A 14708-nucleotide genomic window follows, 5' to 3' on the forward strand; every position below is an offset into this window, starting at 1 on the left:
ATTTCCTGTAATTAAAATACCAACTAGGCCTACGCCAGTGGCCGCACCTCACAGATGAAATGTTTGAAACTTCTCCCCGCTTCTCAAACAAATGGATGAAAACTCACAAAGCGACGCACAAATGATCTATACACCTTCTTTGCTAGGCTGATAGTAAGGGGGTATCATATCTAGTAATATCATGCATGCCAACTAGGCAATTTTGATGAGCTGTCATAGAATTAAATGAAGGCTAAGTATCATATCATGAAACCGTATCATAGTAAATGCTATGATACTATGTGTCATGCATGACAATAAATAAAGTACTACATATGATACTACTCTATGATACTATGCATTAGACTAGCCACAGTAGGAGTAACTTCAGCAGTAACATCGAGTCCAACTCAACAAATTTGCTTATGTGGCAATGAGTTAAGGAGGAGAGAGGTAGTTTGAGTAACTTAGCTAGTTACTGTAACATCGCATGTCCCAATGCAATATGGGTCTATAACCTAATAAATGAGGCTTTGCATGTTACCATACTTATGTTACTACCCACTATGAAAGGTAGTAACATAGTCTAGGGATATGTGTATGTTACTAGTGTATGCTACTATCCATTGTGGCTAGTCTTAGAGTTAGTACAATAGAGTGACATAAGCAGGCTATAAGTAATAGAATACTATATATGTGCTTATTAGTTGGAGGAAAGAGAAGAGGAGAGAGAAGAGAAGCAGGCTCTTGGTTAGTAGAGCCAGCTGCAACACGAGACCCAAGACACTTTGTGAGGATGTAAGGTGGGCCAACTATTGATAAACTAGTACGTATTTAAAACTTCTTATTGTACATGCCCACTGGTTGTCTTCTGGTCCAAAAAATCCACAAAAAGTTTCACTGCATTTGGGCTCCATTTGGTATTGATTACCTGCGATGTAAAAAACATGCAAAAAACATCAACTGGCACTTGGCACTATGTCAATAGGTTAGTACCAAAAAATGATATAAAATGACTATAAAATGATTACAAAACACCCAAGATTGATAATATAACAACATGGAACAATAAAAAATTATAGATACGTTGGAGACGTATCACACATCATGTCTTGACCATATCACATCACAACATACCTTGCAAAAACAAGTTAGATGTCCTCTACTTTGTTGTTGCAAGTTTTACGTGGCTGCTACGGGCAACTAGCAACCGTTCTTACCTATGCAAAACCATAACTGTGATTATGAAGTTTGTTGTTTTAACCTTCTTCAAGGACCGTCCATAGTCAAATTTGATTCAACTAAAGTAGTAGAAACAGACACCCACCAACCACCTTTATGCAAAATAAGTTGCATGTCAGTCGGTGGAACCGGTCTCATGTGTGTGGACATGTAAGGATGTTGGTGGTAAGCAGTATGACCATCACCGCACACAACTCTTTTGTGTTCTACTCGTGCATATCATCTACGCATAGACCTGGCTCAGATGCCACTGTTGGGGAACGTTGCATGGAAAACAAAAAAATTTCTGTGCACACACAAGATCTATCCATGGAGATGCATATCTATGAGAGGGGAGAGTATGTCTACATACCCTCGTAGACCATTTAGCGGAAGTGTTTATCAACGCGGTTGATGTAGTCGTACACCATCACGATCCGCCCGATCAAGGCACCTCCGCGTTTAGCACACGATCAGCTTGATGACGTCCTCGCCTTGTTGATCCAGCAAGATGGTTGAAGTAGTAGATGATTTCTGTCAACACAATGGCATGGTGACGGTGGTGTTGCAACTATCTCCGCAGGGCTTCGCCGAGCACTACGAAAATTATGACCGAGGATGAACTAGAGGGAGAGGGGCGCCGCACACGGCTAGGGAATCGTGGTGTGTGTTGCCCCTATCCCTCCTCACACATATATAGGTGGAGGGGGAGGGGAGGCTGACCTAGGGCGCCTGCCCTGGCCACGCCCCCTTCCATATTTGTGCATGAGGGAAGGAAAGGGGGGCTGGCTGCCTTAGGGCACCTCCCCTTTCCTTCCCTCCCGCCTTGGTGCGTGGGAAGGGGGTGGAGGGGCGCGCCAGCCCCCTTGTGGTCTGGTGTGCTTGCCCCCCTTTGGCCCATAAGGCCCACCACTTACCAGTGGCCTCCCAGAACCCCTTCCGGTACTCTGATGAATACCCGGTACATCCCGAAACCTTTCCGGTGACCAAATAGCATCGTCCTATAGATCAATCTTTACCTCCAGACCATCACGGAGCTCCTCGTCATGTCTGTGACCTCATCCAGGACTCTGAACAACATTCGGTCACCAACTTACATAACTCATATAGTACTATATCATCAACGAACGTTAAGCATGCGGACCCTATGGGCTCGAGAATGATGTAGACATGATCGAGACACCTCTCCGGTCAATAACCAATAGCGGGACCTGGATGCCCATATTGGTTCCTACATATTCTACGAAGATTTTTATCGGTCGAACCTTTATGACAACATACATAATTCCCTTTGCCTGTCGGTATGTTACTTGCCCGAGATTCGATCGTAGGTATCTTCATACCTAGTTCAATCTCGTTACTGGGAAGTCTCTTTACTCGTTCTATAATGCATCATCTCGTAACTAACTCCTTAGTCACTTTTCTTGCAAGCTTCTTTTGATGTGCATTACCGAGAGGGCCCAGAGATACCTCTCCGATACACGGAGTGACAAATCCCAATCTCGATCCATGCCAACTCGATAGACACCTTTGGAGATACCTGTAGAGCATCTTTATGATCACCGAGTAACATTGTGACGTTTGATAACACACAAGGCATTCCTTCGGTGTCTGGAAGTTGCATTATCTCATGGTCAAAGGAATATGTATTTGACATTAAGAAAGCAGTAGCAACTGAACAATCATATGCTAAGCTAATGGATGGGTCTTGTCCATCACATCATTCTCCTAATGTTGTCATCCCGTTATCAAGTGACAACTCATGTCCATGGTTAGGAAACCTTAACCCTCTTTGATCAACGAGCTACTCTACTAAAGGCTCACTAGGGACACGTACCCACACATGTATTTAAGTTTCTGGTCAATACAATTCTAGCATGAATAACAAACCTTTATCATGAATAAGGAAATATAATAATATCAACTTTATTATTGCCTCTAGGGCATATTTCCATCACGTTTGGGATATTCAAGATATCAGAAACAATTTTATAGGGACAACTATATGCATCATGGCTCCCTATTCCCGACGGTTTTTGGGTCATGTGGGAAGGACCCCCCTATCGCACACACTGACTTGGCGACGGTTTAAAATGCCATCGCAGAAAGGGGTTAAAAATCATTTGTATATCAGCTCACTGTACTAGTGTACCTTTGTCGAGTTCCTAATCTTCAGAGTTGCATTTAATTCTTTCCATAAGATCCCATCTGAATTCAATAGGTTTCTTCGTAAAGGAACCAGTTGAAGAAGAATCGAGCATGGTTTGATCATTATGAGAAAGCTGAGCATAAATTTTTTTTAGATAATTTCTCTTGAGAGCTCACGATTGGCGCATGTGTACATCACGTACTTAAGCCTCCCCCAAGCTTGAGGGATACTTTCTCCTTCACGAGGCTAAAAATTATATATGTGTACATCATATATAATTCCGATCACGATGAACCAGATGCATAGGATAAAACTTCTGATGAAATTCCAATCTCAATCGGTTCCAATCCCATGTTCCAATATCATCACATAGCCTATACCATGTCAATGCATTTCCCTTCAAAGATAAATGGAAAACCTTCTTCTTAACTTCATCTCCAGGTAGACCTACAAGCTTAAATAATTCACAAAATTCATGCACATAGATTAGATACATATCAGGATGTATTGTTCCATCTCCTGCATAATAGCACTCGCGCTTGAGATCTTCTAATGGACGCTTGTGAGCGTCAAGTAGATGACCTTCACGCAGGGAAAGCATAATGGGCCACAAGCCCGCTCTCGCGATACATAGCTCACTCTAGTGAGGAGTTTTCTTTTGTTTGTTCAGTTTTTCAGTCTGTTTTATTAAAAAAAATCATTATTTATATTTTAGGGCTTTATGCATATGAGAACCCATAAAAGAATAAAAAAATCATCATTTATTAGAAAATTTTAGTATGTCACTAGTACAGCGACGTGCTATACAAACGGTTTTTAACCCCTTTCTGCGAAGACATTTGGAGCCGCCACCAAGTGAGTGTGGGCGATAGAGGGGTCCTTCCCACATGACCTAGAAACCGCCGGCGATAGGCCCTACTGGGACACCAAATGAGCTCGTGTGCGATCGGGCGAGGCATCGAAAGCCAATCATTTCCGTAGGTATGTACACCCCACACGGTGAATCCTAGAAAAACATTTTCGTAGGTATGTATATCACACACAGTTCTTTGTGTGGAAACGTTTGTGCAAGGTGGTCTAACGCAAATAGTTCGCTACCGGAAGCCGTGTGTGATTGTTAGTTGATCGAACACGCCTACTTTCTAGAAACCGTGCGGGTTGTTTGAGTTCATCGCCCACGCTGTTGTCTAAGTAACCGTCTGCAATAGAAACCCCCAATAACTAGGGTAATTAGCCTATTATTGATAATCCATGTACTAATCAAATTGATATTTCTTATAAAACACACCAGATATTTCATATTTGTATAACACCAACTAGGATTTCATAATCGAATTACATCAGATAGCTTCGGCACTCAGTTACGCCATTACACAATAGCACCAAGTTTCACATGGAGCATTAAAAACCTTTGGAAAGTAGCATCATACACGGTAAATAGACAGATGAATCTCATTTGGGAAACTACAGAAGCAGAAGGCAAATATTGAGCCTTCAGTGATGTTGAATGTCCTTGCAACTTTAGGCCGGTGTCTATGGATAATTACCCGCCCAACCTTCATCCTCTTCAGCAAGACTTCAATATTGTACCGTGGGTGTTGAATGAATACCTTCCTCGCCTCTTGACCATGCAGGTGGTTTGAGAGGTAATCATAGGTGAACTGCTTTGAAAAGTACTGAAAACAAAATTATGCATAAATTGTTGTTATAAATTTTGAAATGGCGCAAGGGGTAAAAACAAGGTAAAAGAGTTAGCACCATCCTATAGTTGACTGATGTCTTCTTCATTGTGCAAACAAAGATCTTGCTGTTATTCGTCGCAAGTTTCTTCATCTGAACAATCTTTCTGAGTTTCTTGACTTGACTGATATTCATGGACATCTCATTTCCCATATGCAAAATGAGTTGAACAGTGGGTCTAAGCCTCTGACAGCAAGACCTACATGTGCAAGACCAAATTGTAAGAAACCTAAATATTAGAATGGTTCATGCAACTGCACAATAATGTGCTATTAGCCAAAGGACCCTGCTTGAACAAACCTCGATGGTAAACTGCAGTGTCTCTCATTGTTTCCCTGCAACACACATAAGGAAGATCTTGATCAGGTTAACTGAGAGTTGCCATACTATCAGTAGAATATGTATTGAGTATAGCCAAATTCGATTTGTGTCACATGCATAACAATACAAAATTGTACCCACAGCAAATGAAAATCAAATTGCAGAACTGAACCAAACAGTTAAATGGACAGCAGACCAAATGAACCAAAATAGTTAACTGAGCACGACATTGCAGAATAGAAACATGTTCTAGAAGATAAGACAGTAAATAAAACAAAGATGCTTGAGAATAGTACTACTAAATGTAGCAATTGTTGGACCAAAGTGTTAACTGAACATTACATTTCAGAGGATCAAACTATTAACTGAACATCAGATTTCATATTAACATTACAGAGGACAAATCACTAGAAGGCACTGGCGGTGGCCTCGAGAAAACAGCATGAACTGTATTTTAAAGTAGACAACGTGTGGCGGTGTCGACGGTGGCCTCGAAGACAAGGTGCTCCTCCAAGATCTGGCGGTCGAAACTCATGGCAGTCATAGCAACCTCGTGCGCGCCTGCGGCCGCATGCTACTGAGCTCCACGTTATACTACGTGCAAAATGGCTGTGGGCGGCGCTTAATTGGAGGAGGGGGCAGTGATTTCGGTGGAAGGTGTCGCACCGTCGGTCGGGGCATGTGGGACGGGAAAGGAGGAGGATGGTGTGGGTGGGGTGTGGATTACCTGACCATATCAATGAGGCCGCGCAGCAAGAAGAAGGGTCGGCGGCAAGGAGGCCGCGCAGCAAGAAGCAGGGTCGCTGGCGAGGAGGCGGCGCTGCAAGAAGAAGGATCGCCAGCGAGGAGGCGGCGCTGCAAGAAAAAGGGTAGCCGGCAAGGAGGCGCCGCTGCAAGAAGAAGGGTCGCCGGCGAGGAGGTTGAGCTGCCAGTAAGCAGCAGTGAAGGTTTGAACTGGGAAAGCAAGGAGGAACAGTGGAAATGTGGCTTTTGGTGGAGGGAGGGGCGGGGAGATAGATATTTCCGCGGTGGCAAAAAAATTTCGCTTGGTGCCACGAGAAACTGGCGCGCAAGTGTGGTTCAAGTGGGGGCGATGGACTGTAGACGACGAAGCTTCCCGCGTAAGCCAGACAAGATGGTGCACCAAGATGTTTTATATAGCATCCCACACGATTCTTTCTAGTAAGTTGTTTGTGGTATACCTGATTTTTTCATTATGTTTTGAAAGACAAAATGGTGTTACGGAGGGAAAGTATGGTGTTTGAATTGCTAGAACATTTACGTACAATGAATATGCAACTAGTACATGAGTGTCGTGCTTAAATTTGGAATTATTCCGGATTCGTTTGTCATTTTTATGCATTAATTGAGTTTCTGGGCATTTAATGTGCATAATTCAAATTTAAACTACAAGCGCATGCTCCAATGCACCAAAGTTTGTTGAAAAATCACATGTGTGTCTTTGGGTGAATTTATAGGTCCCATCCAAGAAATGGGAATGAGATTCAAACATGTGGGTGTCGTGGCTCGGCCGGAAAGATTGAGAAACTTCGTTTTTAAATTCCTATAAATCCAAAAACACGCCTGAAAATCAGGAAACTTGGCATGATATCATGACATGGCACCAACATGCTGTGGAATATTTTTTGGCTGAATTGGGACAAGCTTTGGTGTAAGCTTCTTGCAAACCGGAGCTTCCCTCAAAAGGGCTCGTGGTTCCGAAAGAGGACGTGTCACCTTCGTGTGCGAAACGACATACGTACACTGCCTTCTCCCGGCTTAATTTTTTTACACAAGCAGATTAGACCAAATAGAAGTATCATGCTAAATTTTGAAATTATTCCGGATTCGTTTGGCCTTTTTATACATTAATTGAGTTTCTGCACATTTAATGTGCATAATTCAAATTTGAACTACAAGCACATACTCCAGTGCATCAAAGTTGGTTGAAAAATCACATGTGTGTCCTTGGGTGAATTTCTAGGTTCCATGCAAGAAATGAGAATGAAATTCAAACATATGGGCATCGTGGCTCGGCCGAAAAGATTGAGAAACTTGATTTTTAATTCTTGTAAATCCAAAACACGCCTGAAAATCATAAAACTTGGCATGGTGTCATGACATGGCACAAACATGTTGCGGTAATTTTTTTGGCCGAATTGGGACTAGCTTTGGTGTAAGCTTCTTGCAAACCGGAGCTTCCCTCAAGAAGACTCGTAGTTTCAACAAGGAACTTGTCACCTCCGTGTGCGAAACAACATGCGTACACTGCCTTCTCCTGCCTTGATTTTTTTACACAGGTAGATTAGACCAAATAGAAGTATGGTGCTAAAATTTAAAATTATTACGGGTTCATTTGGCCTTTTTTATACATTAATTGAGTTTCTGCGCATTTAATGTGCATAATTCAAATTTGAACTACAAGCACATGCTCCGGTGCATCAAAGTTGGTTGAAAAATCACATGTGTGTCCTTGGGTGAATTTCTAGGTCCCATGCAAGAAATGAAAATGAAATTCAAACATTTGGGCGTCGTGGCTCGGCCGGAAAGATTGAGAAACTTGATTTTTAATTCCTGTAATCCAAAACACGCCTGAAAATCATGAAACTTGGCATGGTGTCATGACATGGCACCAACATGCTGCGGTAATTTTTTTGGCCGAATTGGGACAAGCTTTAGTGTAAGCTTCTTGCAAACCGGAGTTTCCCTCAAGAAGGCTCGTGGTTCCGAGAGGGAATGTGGCACCTCCTTGTGTGAAATGACATACGCACACTGCCTTCTCCCGCCTTAATTTTTTTTACACAAACAGATTAGACCAAATAGAAGTATCGTGCTAAATTTTGGAATTATTCCAGGTTCGTTTGGCCTTTTTTATACCTTAATTGAGTTTCTACGTATTTAATGTGTATAATTCAAATTTGAACTACAAGCACATGCTTCAGTGCACGAAAGTCGGTTAAAAATCACATGTGTGTCCTTGGGTGAATTTCTAGGTCTCATGCAAGAAATGAGAATGAAATTCAAACATCTGGGTGTGGTGGCTTGGCCGGAAAGATTGAGAAACTTGTTTTTTTAATTCCTGTAAATCCAAAACACGCCTGAAAATCATGAAACTTGGCATGGTATCATGACATGGCACCAACATGCTGTGGTAATTTTTCTGTCAGATTTGCGAAGACGCACACATTACCAATTAACAAAGTCATTTTGGAACAAGTGTTGTCATGTTACAAATCAAAAACACAAGTATTATTGAAACCGTGAGCGTTCTACTTACCAATTATGTGCCGCCACGCGTCTCTTTTTTATTGGCTAGGAGGTGTCGTGCGGGGTAGCTATTTGAGTACGGGAGGCGTGAGATCAGACCCCTGCGCGTGCTCATCGGGTCTAGATCCCTTTGACCTCTACCCGCTGCGCACCTCCCTTCCAACGTCTCCATTAATGGCGCCCAAGCCCCTATTCTACGACGTGCCTATATGTCTCACTGGACTGAGATTTAAGAGAGAAAAATGAAAATCTGAAAAGAAAGTTTTGCATGGTTCTTGATGTAAGATCCGACGGACCTATATAGAATTGACTGGACTTATAGCAAGCATGATGAATATAAGGATGATGACAATGGATAATAATTATCTTACATATTTAGGAACATAAGTAAAATCCCCGCAAAAAAGAAACATAATTAAAAAAGCCACATGCGGCTACGCCCGAAATACACAAGGGCAAAAGAAGAAGGAAGACAACGATCTGGCTCGCTGATCTCTACTTTCTTGATGCGTTGCTGCAGACCGCGGGAACTAGTCTCCGCGGCAAGCGGCGATGAGCTTTTTCTTGTCCTCAAGATGCTGCTTGAGAGCATCCACGGATTCCTCCACCATCCTTTTGCGCTTGATGCGCAGCATGGCATTCTCGTCCATAAGTTTCTCGACAATGACGCCGGCCCTCTTCAACAAGGCAGTGGTCTCCTCCTGCTGCTTTGCCCTTCCGACTATCTTCGCCCTCAGCAGGTCGCGCTCGGCCTGGAGCTTCGCATTGCTCTCATTTAGTTGTCGGATGACGCCGGCAAAAGAGGCTTTCATGTCGTCCTGCAACCTCGCCCAGTCGGAGATCTGATCCATCTGGCTATGGACGATCGCATGCATGCGCCTGTAGGAGTCCTCGCCTGCCCGCGAGACATTTTCCCAGGCTGCTGCGGCGCGGGAGGACATCTCTATTGCATTCACGACACGGTGGGATATCTCTTCTGCTTTCGCGGCGCGGCCAGGCCAGTCTGCCGCATCGACGGCGCGGCGGGACCTGTGTGCTGCTTCGGCGGTGCATCGGGACCTCTGTGCTGCTATGGCCGTGCGGCGGGACATGCCGGCTGCGTTCGCGGCAAGGCGGGACATCTCTCGTGCTTCCGCTTCCATGCTCGCATTTTCCTGGTGGCAATCTCTCGACCCAGAACTCACGCTGGCCATGGCTAACGCAAGGGAACGATGATGAATGACTTGTTTGTTTTTGTGGATGGGGGTTGAGGAGGAATATGCAGTCATCTTGAAGTAGTAGTATTTATAACCGAGTAATAATACGCTCCTAAGTGGGAAACCGTTTAGATTTCGATCGATGTAAACAGGTTTGCAATTTGGAATGTAACAGGACGCATGCTCAAAATTTACTGACGATTATAAGTGCGGCACTATTTTCGGAAGGCGTAACGTGGGCATGTACGCCTTCTCGGCCGCGTATGTGGCGTTTGCACCATATGGTGCACCGCAATAGGCAATGACAGCACACGTCTTGTTCCAACAACCGTGCGCGCTCGTTATTACCATCGCGCGTGCTTCTTTTAATTAGAATGTGTGTGCCCGTCTAGTGCACACACGTTGATCTATTTAACTGTTTTAGTTTGTTGTGGCTAATCGCAAACAATTCATCCGTGTGGAGTGTATTCCATCAATCGCAGACACTTTGATCTGGCTGATCCGTTTCTGTTATGTTGCCTAATCGCAAACAGTTAATCCTTCTGACGCGTATGCCCTCAATCGCACACACCTTTATCTAGTTGCACGTTTTTATTGTTTCTTCTCATCACAAATAGTTCATCCGAGTGAACCGTATGCTGTATATCGCACACGCCTTCATCTGGCTGCCCGTTTCTTTTGTTCCGCCTCATCGCAAACAGTTCATTGAACTGAATAGCATGCCCTGCATCGTGCACGCAAGTAAAATCCGAACCGTGTTTGATGGCTCCGCCATCGTAAACGTTTTGTACCTTTTTTCGACTGTTCTTTTACACCACCGTTTACGATTATTGCGTCGCACACAGTTTTGTCGAAGAGTCTCTGATCGTAGTGTCGCCTTAACAGCATCCTGCAATAGTGTGTGTTGAAAAAAAGTTTAATCTATCTGTATTTTAAAAAGGACACTGTATAGTAAAAAAGTTCACTTGGTATTACAGATCGGTCATAATATATTAAGAAAATTTTAACGTATATTAAAATAATGTTCACTATGTATTAAATTATTCATCATATATTACAAAACTTTCCACCATATATTAAAAATTTCTTCAGTTTCTATTTTTAAATGTTGAAAGCATCCTACAGAAGATCTTCAACGTATATTAAAAATTTCAATTTTATTTGAAAAATAATCATAATATGTTTTAAAAAAACTAAAGTAAACTATAAAATTAAAAATATACAGGAAAAAACGGTTAGTAAATCCCAAAAAAGTTGAAAGAGAAAACCTAATAGAAAGTCGAAAGGCAAAATCATAGAAGAAAAAGAGAAAAAGGAAAGCAGCAGCAGCGACCGCGCATAGAACCCCCAGCTAGGCCGGGCCAACTCGCCCCACCGTGAGCGCAGTCTCGTCTATTTTGTGAAGCGGTGACGATTTATATCACCTTAAGCGAGATAAGTACCAGCTCTCGCTGAAGCCTTTTCTCCCCTCACGACGTATTGGGCTGGCCCATTGACATGCACATATATCTCTCCCTAATAATAAAGCACGGATTGGGTCTCCGGGTTCACCGTCGCGGCTTTTTTATAAAAAGGTCCCTGTGGTCTTTATGAATTAAACCCGCCGTCCATGTTTTATCTGAAAAAACGTTTCGTCTTTTTAAAAAAAAACACTATTTAGCACGCCTAAGCCTCAGCGCGCCGCCGTCGCCCACGCAACGTTGCTCCTCCGCTCGCTTCCTCCCCGCCGGTGACGACATGATGTCTTCCGAGCTCGAGAAAGCGCCGCCCACCCCCGAAGCGGGCGTCCCCGCAGACACCGTCAGCAATAAGCAACGGAAGAGGGACGCCAGGAAGGCCGAGAAGGCGGCCAAGTACGCGCAGGCGCAGCAGAAGCCCGCCGCCAAGGACCCCTCGCCGGAGCATGAGAAGAAGAAGCAGCAGCCTAACGCCGAGGACGACCCCTCGGCGGCCAACTACGGCGACATCCTCCCCGGGGAGATCCTCCCTACGGCAGTCCCCGATGAACCGTGGGCGGAGATCGGCCGCCTCGACAAGGCCGCCACCAGCTGCTCCGTGCTGGTCCGGGCGACGCCCAGGCAGTCTACCGTGGGTCCAAGACCAAGAATGTGGCCTTCCTGGAGCGGCGGCAGGGGATGAGGAGCACCGTGGCCGTGCAAAACGTGCTCGCCGGCAGCGCCCAGATGGAGCCCTTCGCCTTGTCCCTCCCCAAGGAGTCGATCGTCGTCGTGGAGGGCGCCGTCGCCCTCCTCGGCAAGCCCCTCAGATACACCACAGTGCGAGAGGTTTCGTTCTGCCGTAGCTGATCTTTGTCTGTCTGTTATTTTCTGATCCCCGTTTGATGGCTGGCAGGTGGAGAACTGGAGATTCAGGTGAGGAAGCTCTACTGCATCACCAGGGCCGACCCGAGGCTACCGATCAGCGCGCAGGATGCCGGCTGGAGTGCGGAGGAGTTTGCAAAAGCTGAAGCAGTATGTCAACCGCCTGTACAATCTGCATTTGCTTGCCTCCTCTTTGAATGCATGAAGGAGGAGGACACAGTTTTGTTGTTGCTCCAATTCTCCGATGATGATGATATCTGGGTTCAGCTGATGGGATCTTGTTGTTTTGCAGAAGGGAGTGCCACTTCCCTGCGTTGGTCAGGACACGCTTAGACTATCGAGTTATTGAGCCGGGAACACCGGCAGGTCAAGTCATTTTCCGTATACAACATCAAGTTGAAAACGTTGGTATTTGTTCTTGCTTTTAGGACTGCTGCTATTAGTGATATATTCATGAATTGAGTTTGCAGAACTAAACATACCATGTTATGTAGTAATATGTTGTGTAGCTTAGATAAAATATTCTACTTGGACACTGAATTAAACGTATCTGATCTGGTGACCCCTTTGAGTCGTTGGGCCAAAGCGTGGCATTGGCTGGGCTGCTGCGTGGGGATTTCAGTGATACTTTTGGGTGGTCGTTTAGGTGGAGTGTGCATGAGCAGGCACCATAGCAGCACTTAGTGCTGGACTGTCATTGCATTTGGTCGTAATGATGTGGATAGGCTCTTGCCTCTTCTTCTATAATATATGAATAATATGATACACATCCTTGTGCGTGTTCTAGAGAAAAAACTTTAGCCTTAGCCTGTAATTATTTCGCACCCGCAAAAAAAGCCTTTATTCAGCACCGTGCTGGTCTTTTAAGTTGTTTCTAGACACTGATCGATCCAGTGATCTTAATGTTATGCCTGCAATCTGATTACACTAATGATTAGATTGAGTTTTAACTTTATCATTCGGTGTTGAATATGTATTTGTCAAGCCAATGCATATGCTTTTACAAAAGCTGTTTTATGAAGGCTGCACGGATTTATTTTTTATGCATTTCTGCAGCATTTGATGCTTTTTTTGTGTGCTGGTTAGTAAATATTTACCATTGTTGGATACTACAGAAATTCAGAGAATATTTGTCCTCAAAAGATATTGGGATCCACACTCCAAAGCTGATTTCAGGGTCAAGTGAAGGTGGAGCAGCAGTATTCAAACTTGAATATAAGAATGGCAAGTGTGCTTGTTTAGCACAATCCCCTCAGCTGCACAAGCAGCTGGCTATCTGTGGTGGGTTCCGTCGTGTCTTAGAGGTTGGGGATGTGTTTAGAGCTGAAGATTCCAACACACATAGGCATCTGTGTGAGTTTGTTGGTTTGGACGCTGAAATGGAGATTATGAGGCACTACTTTGAGGTGAGCAGGTTTGGTAGAGTGCTCTTCATTTACAAACACTTTTTTTGCGGAAATCTTCATTTACAAACACGACAATGGCTGAACTTGTTTCTTCAAACAGATTTGCGATATTGTGGATGGATTATTTGTAGAATTGTTCAGACACTTGAATGAAAATTGGAAGACGGAACTCGAGGCAATTAATAGGCAGTATCCATTTGAACCAGTGAAGGTAAAATATTTGTTGCTTCTTATTGCTTGGTGGTTCCAGTAATGTTACAATATCTGGGTTTTGTAGCTGAAATGGCGACTCACATTGTGTTTATTCCTGCAGTACCTAGAGGGTATCTTGAGGCTCAGTTACGAGGAAGGAATACAACTGTTGAAGGTACAAACATGTAGCTATTTCATTACCACCCTGATGTTTTTCTCTCATCATTTGAATTTTATACTGTTCTCGTGCAGTATATAACTGCTATTTTAACTCTACTGTACACAGCCTGATGTATGACATCATAATGAGAAAAGAAAAAGAATTAAGCATTGGTGATTTATTTGCTTGGCAGGAAGTTGGAACAGAAATTGAGCCTATGGCTGACCTTAACAGTAATTGTACCTAATTTTGTGCGTACGTTGTCATGCTTGGGGGGACACAGTGCAATCCATCGGACCCGTTGCAACGCACGGGCTCTTTTGCTAGTATTACTAAAAAGGAAGTGCGAGAAGAGGGATCGATCTCTGGTCTTCAGGTTCAACGCGCGCAGTTTTATCGTAAGACCAAGGGGTGCCACCTACCTGAGGCTACCCGAGCCGTTTTCTTCGAGATTTTTTCCTTTTACTTTAATTTATTTTCTTTTATTTCCTTCCCTTATTTTTCTTCTCCGTTTTTCTTTGCTTTTCTTTATTCTCCTTTACTTTCTTTAATTTTGTTTCTTTTTCCCTTTTTATTATCTATTTTTCATTAATTTTTGCACTTTGTTTCTTTGTTTTTATTTCCTTTTTAATTTTGTTTATTTTTTTGTATTTTCGATTTTCTATGCTCTTTAGGTTATTATTCTACATTTTTTGTATATGTCAAAAATATTTTCAAATACATGTGTAACATTTTTTCTCTATTTTTTTATTTTTT

The 14708-nt window shown here is 43.5% G+C and overlaps 1 pseudogene; it reads left to right on the forward strand.

The window, feature by feature from the left end:
• Positions 1-11610: 11610 nt before the first annotated feature.
• LOC123191720 (aspartate--tRNA ligase 2, cytoplasmic-like) lies at positions 11611-14199 on the forward strand (annotated as a pseudogene).
• The last annotated feature ends 509 nt before the right edge of the window (positions 14200-14708 follow it).

Source organism: Triticum aestivum, chromosome 2A (assembly GCF_018294505.1).
Source record: "Triticum aestivum cultivar Chinese Spring chromosome 2A, IWGSC CS RefSeq v2.1, whole genome shotgun sequence".
NCBI lineage: Eukaryota > Viridiplantae > Streptophyta > Magnoliopsida > Poales > Poaceae > Triticum > Triticum aestivum.